This window comes from Staurois parvus, unplaced genomic scaffold (assembly GCF_062004578.1).
Source record: "Staurois parvus isolate SC_StPar_1 unplaced genomic scaffold, SC_StPar_1.0 ptg000102l, whole genome shotgun sequence".
In the NCBI taxonomy this organism is placed as follows: Eukaryota; Metazoa; Chordata; class Amphibia; order Anura; family Ranidae; genus Staurois; species Staurois parvus.
Genome location: NW_028317898.1, coordinates 363,514 through 387,094, shown reverse-complemented (window position 1 = coordinate 387,094; position 23,581 = coordinate 363,514). Strand labels below are relative to the sequence as shown.

Genomic DNA, 23,581 nt, shown 5'->3' with positions numbered 1-23,581 from the left:
AACTTTCAGCCAGAGTCTGGAGTGGTTGGGACATTGATATAGATGTAAAGCTGGGTTGGGTGAAGATCTGCTATTTGTGCCTCTAATGATTTTCTCCTTGTTTTTTTTTCACTTTTTTGATCATTCATTTTATCTTGGAGATCCACATCTGTTATAACACATTCACCTGCTATTTATCTTGTTTTTCTAGCTCACCATTTTAGCACTTAAACAGAGAAAGGGAAATCAACATGGGGGATGAAAGTGAATGGTTGAAACGTCCTGTTGACTAGAAGTGTGAGCACAAGGTAAGTTGTGATTTATGATGTTTAAATATGATCCACGTCATCATGCATGCCTAAAGGAGAACTTGAACTCCCTTTCCCACTTCCAGTCTGGACACTTTTACCCCCGTCCTGTCCAGGCCAATTTTCAGCTTTCAGTGCTATCACACTTTGAATGACAATTGCGCAGTCATGCAACACTGTACTCATATGAATTTTTTAGCATTTTTTTGAGACAGATAAAGCTTTATTTTGGTGGTATTTATTCACCACTGGGATTTTTATTTTTTTTGCTATGTAAATGAAAAAGTCCAAAAATTTAGAAAAACAGTGTTTTTCTTATAAAATTTTGGAAATAAATAGTATTTCAGTATAAATCTTGGCCAAAATGTATTCTGTTATCTTTTTAGTAAAAAAAAAATAACCCAAATTAGTTTAAAGCTAAAAATTATAAATTTAAACTTTTTTTACTTTTTTTTTTTTTACATACTGTCACCCTAGCAGTACAGTGTCACCATGGTGACACTGTACTACTTGTGGGGGGTGATGAAAATTTTTTTTTTTACACTGATTGCCTTTACACCCGTAAAGACTGTAAAAGCAATCATTTCTCCTTCTCACTAGCTGCATTCTTGCAGCCATTAAGAACTACTGTGTGAGCTGTGATTGGTCACAGCTTGTCACAGGGTACAAGGCTGTTGTGAATAGCCTTGTACCATGTGACCTCTGTGATCATTCACAGATTTCACACGTAGTAAGCAATGATGTCAAAAGTGACATCTTGCTTACTATTCTGCATGTGATCACTGACTGGCCAATCAGTGATCACATGATCGGGACCTCACACAGAGGTCCCGTCCGACGATCGGTGTTTCACTGTGTCCGGAGGACACAGCGGGCACCGGATTGTTGTCCTGCGTGCTGCCAGGGAGCGCGCACAAGCAGGGTGCGGGGAGGCTGTTTAAAAACGGCCACCCGACCCTGCACTGCCACTGTCCGGCCGTTTATATACAACAGCCAGATGGGAGGTGGTTAATGGCACTTTTTGGTTAATGGCTGGGAGGTGGCACAGCTTCACTATCATGAGCCCACTAAAGTTGGTTGTCACAGTGGATACATGATTGGGAACCCATCCCACTGGCTCCTTGTCAAAAGCTGTGACTGAGAGCTGTCTTTGACGGCTCAGGTAATGTGCAGTGAGCTTGCTAATTGCTGTTGTGGGTGCATATGTGCCGACGCGGGGTGCTGAGGCCCACTTTTTCTTGCTATTGCATATATGGGCTACATGGTTGGCAAAAGGTTACGTGAAGGGAACCTCCTTCAGCCCTACTTCGGGATCTTCACTGTGTAGCCCTACCTGGCACCGCAGAGCCTTTGCCTCAGTTTTTACTTGACTAGAAGGATAAAATGTGTCTGACGGAAATCCAATACATCTCACCATACAAATACCACCGTTCCTACAGTAAAGCATGGAGGTGGTAATATCCTGTTATGGGGGACTTCTGTGCAGCAGGGATTGGAGCACTTGTCAGGATAGAAGGAAAGATGGATGGGGTGAAAAACCATCAAATTCTTGAGGAAAATGTGCTGCCTTCTGCCAGAAAGTTGTCAGTGAGAAGGTTTACCTTCCAACATGATAATGACCCAAAGCACACAGCAAAAATGGGCACACAGTGGTTGGAGGAGAAAAAGGTGAACGTCCTTGCATGGCCTAGTCAGAGCCCAGACTAAAACCCCTTTGAAACTCTGTGGAATGATTTAAGACTGCAGTCCACAAACAGTCACCGTCAAATTAAAGTGAACTTGAGCAGTTCTGCAAAGAAGAGCGGGCAAATATTGGCAAGTCTAGATGTGCAAAGTTAGTGGAGACCTATCCCAACAGACTAATGGCTTTAATTATCCGCTTGCCTGCCGCCCCATAGCAGATATACTGCTACAGGGCAGCTTTGCAAAATCACGTAAATATATGTGATTTTGTAGTTCCAGGTAGGGGGCTTTCGTGTGCGGTGCCCTACCCGTTCTGCTATTGGCTCCTGAGGATGTCAATCACCAGGTCCTGGCTGGTGATTTTTGGCCAGGACTAGGTGATCATCTGCAAAGCTGAGAGGGGAGAGACCTATGTGTAAACAACACAGATCTCTCTCCTGTCAGCATTGACATGCTGCACAGCAGAGATCTAGAAAGCAGCAGGTTTGCTTAGTAAAACACAACATAGTACACAAAAAAATCACTCCCATCCCACAGTTAACCCTTTGATCGCCCCAGATGTTAACCCCTTCCTGCCCAGTGTCATTAGTACAGTGTCAGTGCTTTTGATTAGCCCTAATCACTGTATTAGTGTCACTGGTCAGTGGCAGTTAGTCTCCCCCAGTGTTAGATTGCCCACTGCAGTCCCACAGTTCCGCTATAAGTCGCTGATCACCGCCCTTACCAACATATAAAAAAAATTCATTATACGTATGTGCCGCCATTTTGTAGATGCTATAACTTTCACGTAAACCAATTAATATACACTTATTGGGATTTTTTTTTAGCAAGACATGTAGCAGAATACATTTTGGCCTAAATTTATGATGAAATGTATTTATATTTTTGTAATAATATGTTTTATAGCAAAAAGTCAAAAATATTGTTGTTTTGCTTTTTCAAAATTGTCAGTATTTTGTTTTCTTTATAGCACAAAAAATAAAAATCGCAGAGGTGATCAAATACCTATTTGTGGGGAAAAAAATGACATAAATTTCATTTATGTTCAGCGTTGCATGACTGCACAATTGCCAGTTAAAATAACGCAGCGCTGTATCGTAAAAAATGGCCTGCTTAGGAAGGGGGGTAAATCTTCTGGAAGGCGAGTGATTAAAGCAAAAATTGATTCAACAAAACACTGACACAAGCGGGTGATCCTTTTTCCAACTCGGTGATTCTGTTTTTGACTTTGTCAATTCTTTTTCTGACCTGTTGGTGTTCTATCTTTCACTTGGATGTTGTAACAAAAAATCTTTTTACTTTCTATGCCTCGTTCACATGGGTGTGCTGCAGTGTATACCTGTGAGAGGGCCATGTATGACCACAGGGGGATGCCCAGGTGTTCAGGTGGGTGCCATGCAGATGCGGGGGTGCAGTCCGAAATGCAGAAGTGTGCGTTTGGGGCTGTACACCCACACAGCTGTCAGATTGAGAGCAGTGGCTGTGTCCATGCAGCTCTGTGTCCCAATTGACATGAATGGGACTGCCCCCATGGGGATGCATGAACACCTGTGGCTAAAAGCGGCAGTACGCCGGTGTGAACGAAGTCTAAATCTTTATTTATTTATTATCGATCCTATTTATTCACATGTGTTATTGAAAGATCTTTCCACCCGTAAAGTTTGGGTTTATGCTAAAGAGAGATCACCTGGCGGTTCTGTGTATCTCTTAAAGTATACCTACAGGCAAAACTTTGTAGTTTTGAATTGGGTGGAGAGGGTTTAGAACACCTCTCAGGTTTTTATTGCTGTCTGTGTCCCCCAGGGGCGGACTGACCATTTGGAAACTCGGGCACTGCCCGAGGGCCCGGGGTCAGTAGGGGGCCCCCTGAGATGCCTCTGGTACCTTTTTCATAGGCTTTTTTGAGTTTGGGCAAGGACACAGGGGCCCCATGATCCCCTATTGCCCGGGGGCCCCATGAGTTGTCAGTCCGCCCCTCTGTCCCCTTTAGGGAGATTCACCCTCTCTATTTGACCGGTTTAGTATTATCACCGAAAGTAAAAGAAAATTCCAAATTTAGTTTTGTGACCAGAACAGGAATAGAGGGGAAATCTTCCAAGGGGGACACTAGTTTTGATGACAGCCAGGGATTCCTTCACTTTGGATGGGTTTCCTTTCACTTCCTTTTTTGGCCATGGGATAGGAAATGAAAGGAAATCTCCCCAATGGGACACAGATGACCAAAATAAAACTGACAAGTGTTAAAACCCTCCTTTACCCTATTGGAAATTAAAAATAAAAAGTTTTGCCTTTATTTCTACTTTAAGGGCTCTAAAGATGAGACCTGTGAAGTCCTGGGTCTATACCCTGCAGTGCCCATTATGAGGGGTCTCCACTCTTCTATTTTATACTATGGAAAATGTAACAGAAGGAGCAGGAACACCCATAAAATAAATATACGAGGCCAGGGGCTGATTCATGCAACAAGGCTCAACCCACAACAACAATATCACCCTTGGGTGGACTGACCTTATGGGTTATGGCATCTTCAGTCATTTCTACAGGCTTTACTCATCTGTTTATGTCTCCTATGTACTTAAAATTGGTCTAAAATGTGTAATTTACTTATCTGCAGCATGTCACCCAGAGAATGAGCCACCTAGGGAGGCACTGCTTGCCTTCTGCAAGGTAAGACCCTCTGTCACTATTTTCTGTCTATTACCTGCATGCTTGTAATTAAGAAAAAAGTCTAAGAGACTCATACAGAACTATGACCCTGCTGAGGCCCAGCTTAGTCCCAGATCCAGTACTGGTTGCCTATCTTGTCCTCCATAGCCACCATACTTTAATGTTTTTAGAACTGAATTGCTGACTTGTATACAGTACATACAGTCCCAGTATGCAGATGTTTTAGCTTTGAGGGCCGAAAGGGCAGTGAGCGCCCAGAGACGAATGCTCGTAACGCGGACTGCTTGCAGCGAGGTTGGACAGTGCACCTCTGAAACCTGTCGACACCTAAACACAGAAGCCTCATACACTGGGGCTAATCACCAAGTTTGCATGAGGTCTAAAGTCTAGTTCTACATTTGCAGTCAAATTTGTGAAACCCCCACTATATGTTTACTATGGGTTCCCAATGACAAAGCAAATCTAAAACCCTTGTTTAAAACAAAAAATCTTACTATTTTTTAGATGTTTGTTTGGTGTTTGGGCAGACTGCAAGATATTCTGAACAATTTTAGCCCTTTCGCTGCCAGAACCGTTTTTGCATTTTTTTGAACAAGTTTACAAAATCATTTTAGGCCTGAAGATTACACAAAACCCCCAAACATTATACATTTTTTGAAAGCAGACACCCTAAAGAATGAAATAGGGGTAGTTCAAATTCTTTATGTCGCACAATATTACCACAAAGGTCTAGGAAATGCAAAATTTCATGAAGAAACTCACTAAACTGAATTTTAAGGAAAACAAATGCAACAAATTACAAATTTTTTGTAAAATATAAAAGAGGAGGGTGCGCTGAGTATATAGATACCTAGCATGTCAAACATTAAATTTACATGCACCTGTAAAATGGCGACAAACGCCAGTACCTTATATTTTCTATAGGCGACACTTCAAAAGCCTCTACAGGTCATCAGTGTAGTGTTACAGAGGGGGCACTCCGATGGGATCAGTCCAAGTAAGGGGGCACTCCGATGGGATCAATCCATGTGAGGGGGCACTCCGATGGGATCAGTCCATGTGAGGGGGCACTCCGATGGGATCAGTCCATGTGAGAGGACACTCCGATGGGATCAGTCCATGTGAGGGGGCACTCCGATGGGATCAGTCCATGTGAGAGGACTCTCCGATGGGATCAGTCCATGTGAGAGGACACTCCGATGGGATCAGTCCATGTGAGGGGGCACTCCGATGGGATCAGTCCATGTGAGAGGACACTCCGATGGGATCAATCCATGTGAGGGGGCACTCCGATGGGAACAGTCCATGTGAGGGGGCACTCCGATGGGATCAGGGCATGTGAGAGGACACTCCGATGGGATCAGTGCATGTGAGGGGGCACTCCCATGGGATCAGTCCATGTGAGAGGACACTCTGATGGGATCAGTCCATGTGAGAGGACACTCCGATGGGATCAGTCCATGTGAGAGTACATTCCGATGGGATCAGTCCATGTGAGAGGACACTCCGATGGGATCAGTCCATGTGAGAGGACACTCCGATGGGATCAGTCCATGTAAGGGGACACTCCGATGGGATCAGTCCATGTGAGAGGACACTCCGATGGGATCAGTCCATGTGAGAGGACACTCCGATGGGATCGGTCCATGTGAGAGGACACTCCGATGGGATCAGTCCATGTGAGGGGGCACTCCGATGGGATCAGTCCATGTGAGGGGACACTCTGATGGGATCAGTCCATGTAAAGGGGCACTCCGATGAGAACAGTCCATGCAGAGGCGCAAACCGATGGGAACAATGCATGTAAGGGGGCACTCCGATGGGATGAGTCCATGTAAAAAGGCACTCCAATCGAAACAGTCCATGTAAGGGAGCACTCCGATGGGATCAGTCCATGTGAGGGGGCACTCCGATGGGATCAGTCCATGTGAAGGGGCACTCCGATGCGATCAGTCCATGTAAGGGGCCACTCCGATGGGATCAGTCCATGTAAGGGGCCACTCCGATGGGATCAGTCCATGTGAGAGGACACTCCGATGGGATCAGTCCACGTGAGAGGACACTCCGATGGGATCAGTCCATGTGAGGGGGCACTCCGATGGGATCAGTCCATGTAAGGGGACACTCTGATGGGATCAGTCCATGTGAGGGGGCACTCCGAAGAGAACAGTCCATGCAGAGGCACAAACTGATGGGAACAATGCATGTAAGGGGGCACTCCGATGGGATGAGTCCATGTAAAAAAGCACTCCAATCGAAACAGTCCATGTAAGGGAGCACTCCGATGGGATCAGTCCATGCGAGGGGGCACTCCGATGGGATCAGTCCATGTAAGGGGGCACTCTGATGGGATCAGTCCATGTAAGGGGGCACTCTGATGGGATCAGTCCATGTAAGGGGGCACTCTGATGGGATCAGTCCATGTAAGGGGACACTGATGGGATCAGTCCATGTGAGAGAACATTCCGATGGGATCAGTCCATGTAAGGGGGCACTCTGATGGGAACAGTCCATTTAAGGGGACACTCTGATGGGATCAGTTCATGTAAGGGGGCACTCTGATGGGATCAGTTCATGTAAGGGGACACTCTGATGGGATCAGTTCATGTAAGGGCACACTCTGATGGGATCAGTCCATATAAGGGGACACTCTGATGGGATCAGTTCATGTAAGGGGGCACTCTGATGGGATCAGTTCATGTAAGGGGGCACTCTGATGGGATCAGTTCATGTAAGGGGACACTCTGATGGGATCAGTTCATGTGAGAGGACATTCCGATGGGATCAGTCCATGTAAGGGGGCACTCTGATGGGAACAGTCCATATAAGGGGACACTCCGATGGGATCAGTCCATGTAAGGGGACACTCTGATGGGATCAGTCCATGTAAGGGGACACTCTGATGGGATCAGTCCATGTAAGGGGACACTCTGATGGGATCAGTCCATGTAAGGGGAAATTCCGATGGGATCAGTCCATGTTAGGGGGCACTCTGATGGGATCAGTCCATGTTAGGGGGCACTCTGATGGGATTATGTGGAGTTTTGCATGAATTGGGCATAAAATGTGCTCTGAAGGTCATCTAAGTCACAAAAATAGAAGAACACAGTCTGCTGAACATAATACTACACAAACATTAGATGTTGCCATGGTTTAATTGCACATAACATGTAAACATTCACAGTGCAGGGAGGAAAAAGTATATGAGCCCTAGCTTAATGACTTCTCCCAGAGCTAATTGGAGCCAGGAGTGAGCCAACCTTGACTCCAATCAGTGTGATGATATTGGATGTGTTGCTGACAGCTGTCCTGTCCTTAAAAAACACACACCTGTTTTGGGTTTACTGGTTTCAAGAAGCACTGTCTGATGTGAACCATGCCTCGCAGAAAAGAGCTCTCAGAAGACCTACGATCAAGAATTGTTGACTTGCATGAAGCTGGAAAGGGTTTCAAAAGTATCTCCAAAAGCCTTGATGTTCATGTGTCCACGGTAAGACAGACTGTCTACAAATGGAGAAAGTTTAGCACTGTTGCTACTCTCTCTAGGCGTTGTCGTCCTGTAAAAATGACTGCAAGAGCACAGCGCAGAATGCTGCATGAGGTAAAGAAGAATCCCAGAGTGTCAGCTAAAGACCTACAGAAATCTCTGGCACATGCTAACATTTTTGTTGACACATCTACAATAAGGAAAACATTAAACAAGAATGGAGTACATGGGAGGACACCACGGAGGAAGCCATTGCTGTCCAAAAAGAATATTGCAGCACGTTTGAAATTTGCAAAAGAGCACCTGGATGTTCCACAGCACTACTGGCAAAATATACTGTGGGCAGATGAAACCAAGATTGAGTTGTTTGGGAAGAACACACAACACTATGTGTGGAGAAAAAAAGGCACAGCACACCAACATCAAAACCTCATCCCCACTGTAAAACATGGCGGAGGGAGCATCATGGTTTGGGGCTGCTTTGCTGCTTCAGGGCCTGGACGGATTGTTGTCATTGATGGGAAAATGAATTCCAGTGTTTATCAAGACATTTTGCAGGAAAACGTACAACCATCTGTCCGCCAACTGAAGCTCCGCAGAGGATGGGTGATGCAACAGGACAATGACCCAAAGCATACAAGTAATTCAACAAAACAATCACTGCAACAGCACAGAATACGCCTTCTGGAGTGGCCCAGTCAGAGTCCTGACCTCAACCCGATTGAAATGCTGTGGCATGACCTTAAGAGAGCGATTCACACCAGACATCCCAAGAATATTGCTACACTGAAACAGTTTTGTGAAGAGGAGTGGTCCAAAATTACTCCAGATCGTTGTGCAGGTCTGATCTGCAACTACAGGAAACGTTTGGTTGAGGTTATTGCTGCCAAAGGAGGGTCAACCAGTTATTAAGTCCAAAGGTTCAAATACTTTTTCCTCCCTGCACTGTGAATGTTTACATGTTATGTGCAATTAAACCATGGCAGCATCTAATGTTTGTGTAGTATTATGTTCAGCAGACTGTGTTCTTCTATTGTTGTGACTTAGATGACGTTCAGAGCACATTTTATGCCCAATTCATGCAAAACTCCACGTAATCCCAAGGGGTTCACATACTTTTTTTGCAACTGTATATGACAACGTAGCCTTGTCTACAGGTCCATGTGTCAGTGGTCAGTGCAGCAAGATGCTCCCACACAGCTCAGTGCGCAATGTATTGCTGCTTGTGGTTACCTGTCTTATCTATGGAGTGTTGTGCTCAAAGGAAACTCACATTGACTGTAAGTATCACATTGCTGTCTTTATCATTCCTGATGAAAGCGTAAAGAAAAGAACAACTCTTATTTTTTTTTTCTTTATTTGAGTTTTCTAGAAATCACATTATAAGGGACAATGTGAAAAGAGCAGTGACTTTTACTCAATTTTCTAAAATTTAGTGAGGTGAAATCAACGTTTGTTGTCCACTATAGCCATGAACAAATTTTTAAGGAATAAGATGGATAATTTGTCTTGAACAAACAAATTTCCACTTATGTGTAGTTTACATTTGATAAATGACATTCATTCCTAAATCAAATGATAAAGTTGTAGTAAACTCCGCTTGGTCAATTGTACCTACAGGTATGCTTATAATAGATCTTACCTGTAGGCAGGGGTGGACTGACAACTCATGGGGCCCCCGGGCAATAGGGGATCATGGGGCCCCTGTGTCCTTGCCCAAACTCAAGCCTCTGAAAAAGGTACCAGGGGCATCTCATGGGGCCCCCTGCTGACCCCGGGCCCTCGGGCAGTGCCCGAGTTTCCAAATGGTCAGTCCTCCCCTGCCTGTAGGCACAATGAATTTCTCCTAAACATGCGCTATTAACCACTTCCCGTCCGGCCGTTTATATACATGGGCCGGACGGGAGCAGTGTAGGGGTGAGTTGCCGTTCATAAACGCCGCCCGCCATTTTAGCCTGTGCACGCTCCCCGGGAGCGCGCGGCACCGCTATACTCTGGACACAGCGGAATACCGATCGCTGTACAGGACCTCTGTGTGAGGTCCAGATCATGTGATCACTGATTGGCCAATCAGTGGTCACTTGAATAGTAGTTAGCAAGATGTCACTTCTGACATCATTGCTTACTATGTGTGAAATCTGTGAATGATCACAGAGGTCACATGGTACAAGGCTATTCACAACAGCCTTGTACCATGTGACAAGCTGTGACCAATCACAGCTCACACAGTATTTCTCAATGGCTGCAACTAATTTGGGTTATTTTGTTTTTTATTAAAAAGATAACTGAATAAATTTTGGCCAAGATTTATGAAAATCCCAGTGGTGAATAATTACTATCAAAATAAAGTTTTATCTGTCTCAAAACAATGCTAAAAAATTCATATGGGTACAGTGTTGCTCGACCGCGCAATTGTCATTCAAAGTGTGACAGCACTGAAAGCTGACCATTGGCCTGGACAGTAAGGAAGTGAAAGTGTCCGGACTTGACGTGGTTAAGGAGATATTCACAATTTCTGCAGTTAATGACATCACCAGCGCATGAGCTCTGAACTGAGGGCACACTGAATGTGCTGTCAGTCCGGGGTGCTGTGCCGCGATGGTGACTCCCGTGTGCATGTGCGGGTGTAACATCCTCATGGCTCAGCCATTCAAATGGCCGGCTGAAGATGGAAGCCCTGTCAGCAGTGACAGAGCACCGCTGGAGGGATCCCTTTTACAGGTAAGTCTGTCATAATGTGCTAGTACAGTATGTGGTACATACTAGCACATTATGCCTTTATCTTGCCGGGGGACTTTTTTTTTAATGATTTCTCTACCGCTGTAAAAGCAAAGCATGTGATCAGCACAGGGCCAATCAGCCCTGTCCAGACAGAGGGTCAGAACTTTCACATCCTCCTAGAGCAGAAAGAAAACTACGTGCTTTAACTAGAGCTCTGCTGAAGTCACAAGACTGCTATATACTGCTGATAAGGAAAGGTATTTAGCAGTTTTATATTTACTAAAATAATTGCATTTCCATGTTGTGTGTACTGTGGGAGACCAGATAAAGTGTTACTAAACCCAGGACCCTGCATTCCCTATAAGTAATAGACCACAAAGGGTGGTTCATGTGGAGACCTGTACATGTATAAACAGTGCCATGTCCTAATTCAAGAGCATTAATACCAAAAAAATGGATAGAAGTCCACACATGGACTTTGTAGGCACTCAGCACTTGCTGATAACTCAAACAATTTTATTGATACATAATTGGAAATCCAATAGTGTATGGCCAGCTGAACTAGAAAGGTTTGAAAGTGTTTATTCATAGGATACACAATGTTCCTAATAGAAGGCTCATATACACAAGAGTTCACCTGACAGACACAGGTTCTGTCTTTCTCCAGCTCTACCTGCAACAAGTATAATGAGCTCCCGGCAGGTGCATGAAGGGCTTGTTGAACCTTAAAGGGATTGTGCACACATTTGCTTGAAAACAGAAGCTGATACACAAGACAGGGCATTGCCAAAAGTAGTCATTGGGATCTTCAGGCTCCTTATGCTCCACTGTATTTTTACAAAGAAGGAGATGGATGGGTGAGCTGTAATTCCCCATCTACCTGGGTCCTCTGGGGCTTTTACACTCAGATACGTAACCCTTGGTGTATGGTTCTTTTGCTACAACCTAGAAAGTGTTCATTAACACCAGCTGTAGAAACATTGTTTGAAATTTATTTTGGTTAAATATATAAGTTAAGTGTATTTAAATATTTAACTTACCGTATTTTCCGGCGTATATGACGACTTTTCAACCCCTGAAAATCTTCTGAAAAGTCGGGGGTCGTCTTATACGCCGGTGCGAGCCGGTGTCAGGGCGGCACTTTTTCGAGGGGTGGTGCGGCGCCGCCCCCCCTCCTCCTCCAACGGACAATAAGTACAGGGGTGGGCAGAGGGGCTGCTGTACCTTACCTGGCTCCGGTCCCACGACGATCTGGTCCAGGAAGCGCGGCTGCTCCTTCTTTCAGTTCGGCCGCTCGATGGTCACGCGGCCGCTCGGCTCCGCCTCCTCACCGGTGATTGGGCGCCAGCACTGGAAAGGCACACAGGCGACCAATCACCGGCGAGGAGGCGGAGCCGAGCGGCCCCGCGAAAATCGAGCGGCCGAACTGGAAGAAGGAGCAGCCGCTCCTCTCCCCCACTGACACTAACGATGGGGCACTACTCCTCCTCCACACTGACACCAACGATGAGGCACTGTTCCTCCCCCACTGACACCAACGATGAGGCACTGTTCTCCCCCACTGACACCAACGATGAGGCACTGTTCCTCCCCCACTGACACCAACGATGAGGCACTGTTCTCCCCACTGATACCAATGATGGGGCACTATTCCTCCTCCCCACTGACACCAATGATGGGGCACTATTCCTCCCACTGATACCAACGATGGAGCACTATTCTCCCCACTGATACCAATGATGGGGCACTATTCCTCCCCCACTGACACCAATGATGGGGCACTATTTCTCCCACTGATACCAACGATGGGGCACTATTCTCCCCACTGATACCAATGATGGGGCACTATTCCTCCCCCACTGACACCAATGATGGGGCACTATTCCTCCCACTGATACCAACGATGGGGCACTATTCTCCCCACTGATACCAATGATGGGGCACTATTCCTCCCCCACTGACACCAATGATGGGGCACTATTCCTCCCACTGATACCAACGATGGGGCAATATTCTCCCCACTGATACCAATGATGGGGCACTGTTCCTCCCCCACTGACACCAATGATGGGGCACTATTCCTCCCCCACTGACACCAATGATGGGGCACTATTCCTCCCACTGACACCAACGATAGGGCACTATTCCTCCCACTGATACCAACGATGGGGCACTATTCCTCCCACTGATACCAACGATGGGGCACTATTCCTCCCACTGATACCAACGATGGGGCACTATTCTCCCCCCCACTGACACCAACGATGGGGCACTATTCTCCCCCCCACTGACACCAACGATGGGGCACTATTCCTCCTCCCCACTGACACCAACGATGGGGCACTATTCTCCCCACTGACACCAATGATGAGGCACTATTCTCCCCACTGATACCAATGATGGGGCGCAATTCCTCCCACTGACACCAATGATGGGGCGCAATTCCTCCCACTGACACCAATGATGGGGCGCAATTCCTGCCACTGATACCAATCATGGGGCGCTATTCCTCCCACTGACACCAACGATGGGGCGCTATTCCTCCCACTGACACCAATGATGGGGTGCTATTCCTCCCACTGACACCAATGATGGGGTGCTATTCCTCCCACTGATACCAATGATGGGCCGCTATTCCTCCCACTGACACCAATGATGGAGCACTATTCCTCCCACTGACACCAATGATGGGACACTATTCCTCCCACTGACACTAATGATGGGACACTATTCCTCCCACTGACACCAATGATGGGGCACGATTCTTCCCACTGACACCAATGATGGGGCACTATTCCTCCCACTGACTAATGATAGGGCACTATTCCTCCCACTGATTAATGATGGGGCACTATTCCTCACACACTGACACTAATGATGGGGCACCATCATTGGTGTCAGTGGGAGGAATAGTGTCCCATCATTGGTATCAGTGGGAGGAATAGTGCCCCATCATTGGTATCAGTGGGAGGAATAGTGCCCCATCATTGGTGTCAGTGGATGAAATAGTGCCCCATCATTGGTGTCAGTGGGAGGAGTAGTGCCTCATCATTGGTGTCAGTGGGAGGAATAGTGTCCCATCATTAGTGTCAGTGGGAGGAATAGTGTCCCATCATTGGAATACCATACTGAATAGCATACCATATTGAAATCAAATCTGATGTTTTTTCATTTTTATTTGGTGTGTGTTGGAAGAGGGGTAGTCTTATACGGCGAGTATAGCTCAAACCCTATATTTTAACAGGAAAAGTAGGGGGTCGTCTTATACGCCGGAAAATACGGTAAGCTTAAGTGTTTGCATTACCTACCATCACTTTACACTAAAATGGACTTTAATAATGAACTAAAATGATACTTTTTAAAATACCGTAAAATGAATGACTGTAAAACTGACCATCACTCATGCAGTCTTGGTCTATTTCTTTTAATCACCCAGAGGACTCTCCATGGGGTTTCAGGAAAACTGAAAAAAACCCAATTTGTTTAGAAGCTATTTAAATTATAACTAGAAGAGTATTTAAAACCCCCTTTTTTCCCGTTATAGTGGTTGGGGATTAGATCGCTTCTCGGCCTTTTGGCTAAGATCAAGTGTAGTATCTGTTCTTATCAGTGTCCAGTGGGGGTGCTCCCAGCCATTCTATTTTTGCGGGGATGGCTGTTTTATAGTACCCTCACTGGTATGATGGGGGTCTGGAAGGCTAGTACCGGGGGGACAGAAAGCGTGGTGCCCACGAGTAGAAGCTGAGGCCCGTGAGTAATTCCCCCGAGAAGACCGGAAGGACCCAGTACCTCCTGATTTGGACGGATCTACCTTGTCTGGCCAGGGGTCGGGAAGGCAGAAAGTCCGCAAACCAGTGCCCCCTGAGTAGACACCCTCAGGGGTGCCACTAGTAACACCTGGGTGTGGGACCCCACAGTGTGAAGATGGCACAAGGTCACTGTTTTTCACTCTTTTTGCACAAGCGCCCTTAGGACCAGGCCTTTTGGCTAGGACCAGGGCAATTTTTGCTACAGGCCTCAGGGCCTGGTCTGTGCACAATTTGGCATGGCCACTTTTTTCTTTTCTTTATTTATTTAATTTATTTACACTCCCACGTTTTGTCACTTTTTCTTACTTTTGTGTGTGTTTTCCACAGGATGGAGGGTGTGGGTCCTCGGGCCTGCCCTGAAGTCTAGGGGGAGGATGTGTGGCCTTTTGGTTCCTTCCTCCCCTGATCCCTAGGTGGTTTTCTCTTCGGGAGAGCCCCCTGACCAAGTACTGGGTGTCTGGCTTCAGCTGGACACAAGGAACGGTGGTCCACCAGGCCTTTTGGCCAGGAGGACCAAATGGGAACCTTGTCCCTGTCAGGAGCTTCGTGCCCCGGGGGATCAGGGTAGCGGTCCAGCCCCTTTAGGGGTAGGACAAAAGCACACCCCTAAGTGCACTTTTTCGTGTGGTGTTTTGCACTTGCACTTTTTTTGTGAACACTTACGGGTTTTTTTCGTTATAGTTGCACATTTGCGGCCTTACAAAAAAAAAAAAAAAAGTGGTTAGGGATTAGAACACCTGTCAGGTTTTTACTGACATCTGTGCCTACATTAAGAGGGTTTACCCTTTCTATTTATCCTCATGTTTATGGTTATCACTGAAAGGGAAAGAGTTGTCCCCAGAACATAGTAGAGGGGCATATTTTAAAGGGGAAGCCAGTTCTGGTGGCAACCAGGGAATCCCTTAATTTTGGAGATATTTCTTTTCATTCCTGTTTTGGCTATGGGACAGGGAGTGAAGGGAAATCTCCCCAATTGGACAATGATGGCAAAACAATCTGAAAGGGATTATAACCCTCCCTTACCCTATCCAAAATGTATAAAAAAAAAATGTTTTGCCTTAATAACTTAGAGCCCCTCCCCCCGAAATGTAAGGTGCGTAGTATTGTGTGTTAATTGCGTTTGGAAACACAATCACTGGATATTTGTATCTTTGTTTTTATTTGTGCAGGTAGAAGCACCCTGTGGTTCCAGTGACGTGGGGTGCAGTTTCAGGATGGGGGGGCTGGAGAATGTGACCATGTGTTATGGTACACCTTAACCGCTTGCCGACCCGTCGCAGTGTTTTTACTGCGGCAGGGCGGCACCTGTGCGCACAGCACCGTCTTTTAACGTCGCTGTGCAAAACAGGTAGGAGGCGCATGCGAGGCGCGTGCCCGCCCTACCGATCGTTACCGGTGTCCGTCACCGGCTCCCGGCGGGTGCCGGGGATTACAAGTAATCACTGAGAGATAGCAGAGCTGCAATGTAAACAATGCAGCCTTGCTATCTGTCAGTTCAGAGCACGCTGAACCTGAGAGAAGACTTTATCTCTGGGGATCAGCATGTTCCTGTGAAGTACACACCCCCTCCCCCTAGTAAAACTCTCCCCCCACACAGTTAACCCTTTCTTTACCTAATAAAAGTTAACCCCTTCCTCCCCAGTGTTTTTTTTTTGCACTGATCACTGTATTGGTGTCACTGATGATGTCAGTGACCCCAAGTCAGTTCCCCCCAGTGTCAAAATGTCCGCCGCAGTCCCGCCATAAGTCGCTGATCACTGTCATAAATCGCTGATCACCGCCATAAGTCGCTGATTGCCGCCATTATTAGTATAATAAAAAAAAAAATCCCAGTATCTTTCCTGCCATTTGTAGATGCTATAACTTTCACATAAACCAATTAATTTACACATATTGGGATTTTTTTTAAGCAAAGACATTTTGGCAGAAATTTATGACTAAATTTGATTTTACATTTTTTTTACTGAACATGTTTTATAGCAAAAAGTCCAAAATATTGTTTTTTTTCTCAAAATTGTCAGCCTTTTTCTTTTATAGCGCAAAAAATAAAAAATGCACAAGCAATCAAATACCACCGAAAGAAAGCTCAATTTGTGGGAAAAAAAGGATGTAAATTTCATTTATGTACCGTATTGCATGACCGCGCAATTGTCCGCTAAACTAGCACAGCTCTGTATAGCAACAAAATGGCGTAAATTGCAGTATCTATACCATAGTTTGTAGACGCTATAACCTTCACACAAAGCAATCAATATACACTTATTGGGATTTTTTTTACCAAAAACATGTAGCAGAATACATTTTGGCCTAAATTTATAACTAACTTTGAGTTTACTATATATTTTTTATAGCTGAAAGTAAAAAATATTGTTTTTCTTCAAAATTTTTGGTCTTTTTTTGTCTTATAGCGTGGAAAATAAAAAGCGCACAGGTGATCAAATACCACCGAAAGAAAGCTCTATTTGTGCGAAAAAAAGGACGTAAATTTTGTTTGGGTGCAGCATTGCATGACCGTGCAATTATGAGTTGAATTAGTGCAGCTCCGAGTAGCAAAAGAGGCCTGGTCATTAAGGGGGGTAAATCCTCAGGAGGACAAGTGGTTAAATATAGTTGTAATATGAAATCTGGTCAGAAAGGTGAACGTAGCCTTTTAGGACTTTATTGAATCCTATTGCTTCCACTGATGTATGGCATATGTCTGCAGCAGCAGAGGGCTTTACACAGTTTCCCAGGTACTGTAGCATGTATCTTTAACAGGTCGATTTTCAGCTGTCAGGTGGAAGCGATCTGGTGGATGTACAGCTGATGGATCACTTTCATGGGCCCCCGTTAATGCACCATCCAATTCCCCTACCACCTCCCACTATGTTTCCCGGGTTCCAGTTTTCCACCTTTGAACCTCTGACTCGCACTGCGTGATCTGCGCTTCATTGGCTTCAGTGAAGGGCAGGGGAGACATCAGGGGTCTAATTGCCAGGTGTCTTTTGCAGGTAACCATCCCTAAATATTTTAAGATGATGAGAAAGATGACGGCATTGAGTGGTTATAAGAATGTGTATGAGTAACTGCTTTTGTATTGGTGGAATGGGAATGCTTTGTTAGTCTTTATTTTATGACCTGGCTGTGTTCTTTCTGTTCGCAGAATCGCTCCATAGACCATCGTGTTGATCTGTATTCTCTGCAGCTCTATTGCTGGGATTATTCTGATCTGTGCCAGTAGTAAGTAAGCTTTTATTTTTCATTTATTGCTGTATAAATACTTGTGTGTTGGCTATAGGCAATACATGGTACACAATCCTTCCATGTCCACATCTCCATCATTCACTGGCATCCTCTGTGGGCTGTGGGTTCCGGCACAGTAATAAATGAGACGGATTTTCGGTGAATCTTCAACAAAATCATTTTTTCTATTGTTTTTGCAAGTGGAAGTGTTAGGACATCTGTTGAGTTTCTATTGCCATTTATCAAGGAAATTTCACTTAACCCACATAGGAAATGAGGAGAGTAAAGCAGGGTGTATGCGTATTGAAATTCCTCCTGTCCAGCAGGAACTGCCCATATCTCAGTACTTGTGTATCCCTCACTTGTGTGCATGCTGGGATTTGGGAAGTTGGTTTTTGGCTTTTGGTTTTCCTTTTGTTTGTTTGTTTTTTCCCATTAAACCAGCTGGTTGCTTAAAAAAAAAAGGTGTTTACCCAGCTAACGTTTATACTATATGAAGGGCAAGAGAAAAAAAAATCACAGAGGTTCTAACACTTCCCCTTCTATGAATAAAGTGGTTTTATTTGCTGATGCAAACCTAGAGAGATTCTGTTCACTTCCTGTTCCTTTGAACATGTATTGTGGAGGAATCTCCCCTGCAGTGGGCACAGACAGAGATCCTAACTGCATCCCACCTTCTTTGGAAAAAAGGTTTTGGCAGGAATAACACTTTTTCCTAGTTTAAAATAGTTAAATAGTACAAAAAAATTCTGGTAAATGCCTTTTAACCACTTCAAGTCTGGACACTTTTACCCCCTTCCTGTCCAGGCCAATTTTCAGCTTTCAGTGCTATCACACTTTGAATGACAATTGCGCGGTCATGCAACACTGTACCCATATGAATTTTTTAGGTTTTTTTGAGACGAATAAAACTTTATTTTAGTGGTGTTTTTTCACCACTGGGATTTTTATTTTTTTTGCTATATAAATGAAAAAGTCCAAAAATTTTGAAAAAATAAATAATCTTTCTTCATTAATCTTGGCCAAAATGTATTCAGTTTTCTTTTTAGTAAAAAAAAAATAAAAATTATTATAACTTTTTAAAAAACATTTTTTACATTTTTATGTTTTTTTTATATTTATTATGTATGTTTTTTTTGTTTTTTTTCAACATACTGTCACCCAAGCAGTAAAAAAAAAAAAACTTCATCACCCTCCACAAATAGTACAAATAGTACAGTGTCACTATGGTGACACTGTACTACTTGTGAGGGGGGGTGAAAAATTGAATTTTTTTTTTTTTTACACTGATTGCTTTTACACCCATAAAGGCTGTAAAAACAATCATTTCTACTCTTCTCTGGCTGCATTCTTGCAACCATTGAGAAATACTGTGTGAGCTGTGATTGGTCACAGCTTGTCACATGGTACAAGGCTGTTGTGAATAGCCTTGTGCCATGTGACCTCTGTGATCATTCACAGATTTTAGTAAGCAATGATGTCAAAGTAAGCAATTATGTCAGAAGTGGCCAATCAGTGATCACATGATCGGGACCTCACACAGATGTCCCGTACAAAGATCGTGCTGCTGCGTGCACACAAGCAGGGAGCGGGGAGGACGTTTATAATCGGCCACCCACCCCTGCACTGCTCCCGTCTGGCCATTTATATACATGGGCCGGTACAGGAAGTGGTTAATTACCTTCCTTGTTCCTGTCCACCTCCCATATCCACACCAGTGAAAATCCCAGTACTTCCAGGTATAAAAACACATGGCTATACCCCCTGCCTTCCCACAATGCATTATTTGCTATCATGAGCGAGTCACCATTCTCAAATCCTGTTACATGGAGGCAATCATGGCAGACCTGGATTTGCATAGGGTCTGCAGTGCAAAACACAACGGCAAACTGGATCAGAAAGCCATCCTCTGTGTGACCTCCTGTAGGTGGTGGTGGGAAGGAGGTGCAGAGTGGCCTGGCTTTAGAATGACAGGCAAACTTCCCTGAAGGTGGTGGGTTGGCAGGGAGATACTAGAGAGAATATAGAGGGTGTATGGGGCATGGAGGGAGATGCTAGAGAGTATATAGGGGTGTAGGTGGCACGGAGGGAGATACTAGAGGGGCTATAATCTGTGGGTGGCAGGCAGGGAGACTCTAAAGGGGCTATAGACTGTATGAAGGTTGCAGGGGAGATGCTAGAGGTACTGCAATGGTAAAATATTTACTGGGTATATCTGTCAAAAGACACAGGTAACGTTTGCCTTTTAACTCTTATTTTATTTGATAAAAAGTGGGATATTTCCAGTAACTGGAGATGAAAACCCTGTAGTGCAGTTCATGGTTGAAGGTAGAACTGCCTCTTCTGCCTGTCCTTGGATTTTATTTGAAATACCAGAAGCAAAGCCTCTGGAGGTGTTTTCTACATCCTGGGATGTCTGGGGACATTTGACTTTTATCTAATCCCTCCAATGAATAACACATCTCTGCTGTAAAGTTGTATTTCTTTATTTTATTATCTATTATTGCTTACTTTTTAAGGATCCCGTATGTCACCATATTTGTGAATTTTGCTTTTGCCTTTTTTGAGAAGCCCTCATCTCTAACTGTAACATCAAACGTGCGTTACCGCACTGACCTTTCTGTACAGGTAATAACCATTACTGTCCGGCTGACCTAGAATTTATACATATTATACACCAAAAACAGGCTATTAAGGCCGATTCTCACATGCCCACATCTGAATCACGCAGGAACATGCTGTGCTTTCCTTTGCAATTAAACCTAGATGCAAAACATACATCTTTTGCAATCTGCGGCGGGTGTCAATAGAAATTTAATGACACCCCAAGTGCTAGTCGCAAATGAAGTGCGTTTGCGCGCACCAGATTGCATGGTACTTTTGTACCATGTGATCTGGTTACAGTGGGGCTTATTTATTAAAGCTGGGGAGTGCAAAATCAGGCTCACTTCTGCATAAAAACCAGTCTGCTTCCAGGTTTTATTGCCAAACCTTAATTGAACAATCTGAGGTTAGAAGCTGATTGGTTTCTATGCAGAAGTGAGCCTGATTTTGCACTCCCAAGCTTTAGTAAATATACCCCAGTGTGGCACAGTGCAGTGCGACTTTAGCCCATTCACAATTCATGGCCTTGAATTCACACCGCACAGGAATGCAGAGCGCTTTCTTGTGCAATTCAGCTCTGGGCATGGTGTAAACCTGTCATTGTAAGAGTTGTAGAAAATAGGCAGCCCCATAAAATTAAAATCCAAAGCCTAATACCTAATATAACAGTAATCTATCTTTGTCAATAGAAGATATTCGTGATTGAATTTTTATTGTATCATCACAAGAGGGCAGAACTACTTCCTGTTATAATAGGAAGACACAGAAGTGGGAACTAAAAGTCTATCTATTTGTTTCTAGTAAGACAGTGATTACAGTGAACAGATTATTATTTTATTATTATTATTATTATTATACAGTATTTATAAAGCGCCGATAGTTCACTCAGCGCTGTACATTACAAAGGGGGACAGAACCTGTGACAGAACAATACCAATACGATGCAAAACATGAGGGGATCGAGGGCCCTGCTCTTTCGAGCTTACAATCTAGAAGGGACGGGATAGTGGTACAGGAGGAGATAGCTGTGGGGGATGGAGTGGTAGGAAGAGTGGAGGAGGACGGTCAAGTTAGCAGGGGGTAGGCTTCCCTGAAGAGATGGGTTTTCAGGGTGCGCCTAAAGGAGAGGAGGTGATAATCTGATGGGTTGGGGAAGGGAGTTCCAGAGGATGGGTGACACCCTGGAGAAGTCCTGGAGGCGGGCATGGGAGGAGGAGACCAGGGAACTAGAGAGAAGGAGGTCTTGTGAGGAGCGGAGTGTGCGTGCTGGGCGGTACTTGGATATTAGGTCGGTGATGTAGTTCGGGGCAGTATGGTGGACAGCTTTGTACGTCAGTGTTAGGATTTTAAATTTGATCCGTTGCGCAATCGGAAGCCAGTGGAGGGATTGGCAGAGGGGGGTGGCGGAAACGGAGCGGTTGGAAAGGTGAATGAGTCTGGCAGCCGTATTCAGGATCGACTGAAGCGGGGATAGCCAGCGGCAAGGCAGGCCAGTGAGGAGGGAGTTGCAGTAGTCGAGTCGTGATATGATGAGGGAGTGGATGAGCTGTTTAGTGGTTTCTGGGGTTAGGAACGTGCGTATTTTGGCGATGTTGCGGAGGTGGAGTCTGCACGAGTTTGTTAAAGATTGGACTTGGGGCTGGAAGGATAGGTTGGAGTCCAGAATGACACCAAGTACTGTGGCCTGCAGGGCGGGTTTGATATTGGCGTTGTTGGATGTGATGGAGAAGTCAATGGGGGGTGGGGTTCGGGCTGGGGGGAAGACAAGAAACTCGGTTTTGGAGAGATTCAGTTTAAGGAAGTGGAGTGACATCCAATCTGATATGTCGCTCAGTAGGTGTGTGATTCGGGCAGAGACCGAGGGGGTGAGGTGGGGGGTTGAGAGATAGATCTGTGTGTCGTCAGCATAGAGGTGGTAGTTGAAGCCGTGAGAGTGTATGAGTTGGCCAAGGGAGGAGATATAGATGGAGAAGAGAAGGGGCCCAAGGACAGAGCCTTGAGGGACCCCAACAGAGAGGGGGAGTGAGGGGGAGGTGGTAGCATTATAGGTAACACTGAAAGAGCGTTGTGACAGGTAGGATGAGAGCCAGGAGAGAGCAGAATCTCTGAGGCCGAGGGAGTGTAGTATTTTGAGGAGGAGGGGGTGGTCAACTGTGTCGAAGGCCGCAGAGAGGTCAAGGAGTAGGAGCACTGAATAGTGGCCATTAGCTTTGGCGGTTAGAAGGTTGTTGGAGAGTTTGAGTAAGGCGGTTTCGGTGGAGTGTAGGGGACGGAAGCCAGACTGTAGGGGATCGAGGAGGTTGTTGTCGTTGAGGTGAGAGCATAGGCGGGTGTAGACGAGGCGCTCGAGGAGTTTAGATGTAAGTGGGAGCAGGGAGATGGGTCTGAGGTTGTTCGGGTCATTGGGGTCCAGGGAGGGCTTTTTAAGTATGGGGGTGATGTGTGCATGCTTCAGTGGGGAGGGGAAAGTGCCGGAGGAGAGGGAGAGATTAAAGATGTGGGTGAGGGAGCGTAGGATGGAGGGGGAGGGAGGTCGTAGGAATTGTGAGGGGATAGGGTCGAGGGGGCAGGTGGTGAGGCGGGCATCAGAGAGGATCTTGGAGACTTCCTCGATGGTAGTAAGGTCAAAGGTGTGGATTGTTGGGGGAGCTTCAGTATGAGGAATGTAGGGTGGGGTGGAAGTGGAGGTCAGAGCAGTGGTGGGGCCGTGGGAGAGGGGTGATGAGGGGGTAGCTGAGTGAGGGGGAACGGGGTTGGAGGGAGTTTGAGCAGTGACGAAGTCCCTGCGGGTAATGTCGAGGGGGAGGGGGGATGAGGGGGTAGCTGTGTGAGAGGGGACGGGTTGAGAGGGCGTGTGAGTTGTGGCAATGTCCTTGCGAATTGTGTCAATCTTGTTTTTGAAGTGATTGGCAATCTCAAGGGCGGTGAGTGAGGTGCTGGGTGGAGGTGGGGATGGAGAGAGTAGAGAGTTGAAGGTGGAGAAGAGTCGGCGAGGATTGGAGGAGAGGGCCTTGATGAGGGTCAGGAAGTAGGCTTGTTTGGCAGCATGGAGGGAGGAGGTGTAGGTGTGGAAGGCAGATTTGTAGCGGGTGAAGGCTTGT

General features: G+C 45.6%; 1 long non-coding RNA gene and 1 pseudogene across 1 annotated transcript; both read left to right on the top strand.

Annotated features, from left to right (window-relative positions):
* Window positions 1–17,897, top strand: LOC149467716 (uncharacterized). The gene is made up of 3 exons (XR_016311857.1): window positions 1–287; window positions 4,585–4,637; window positions 17,797–17,897. It is a non-coding gene; the product is annotated as an uncharacterized LOC149467716 (long non-coding RNA).
* LOC149467717 (U2 spliceosomal RNA) lies at window positions 14,404–14,519 on the top strand (annotated as a pseudogene).
* Window positions 17,898–23,581: the final 5,684 nt, after the last annotated feature.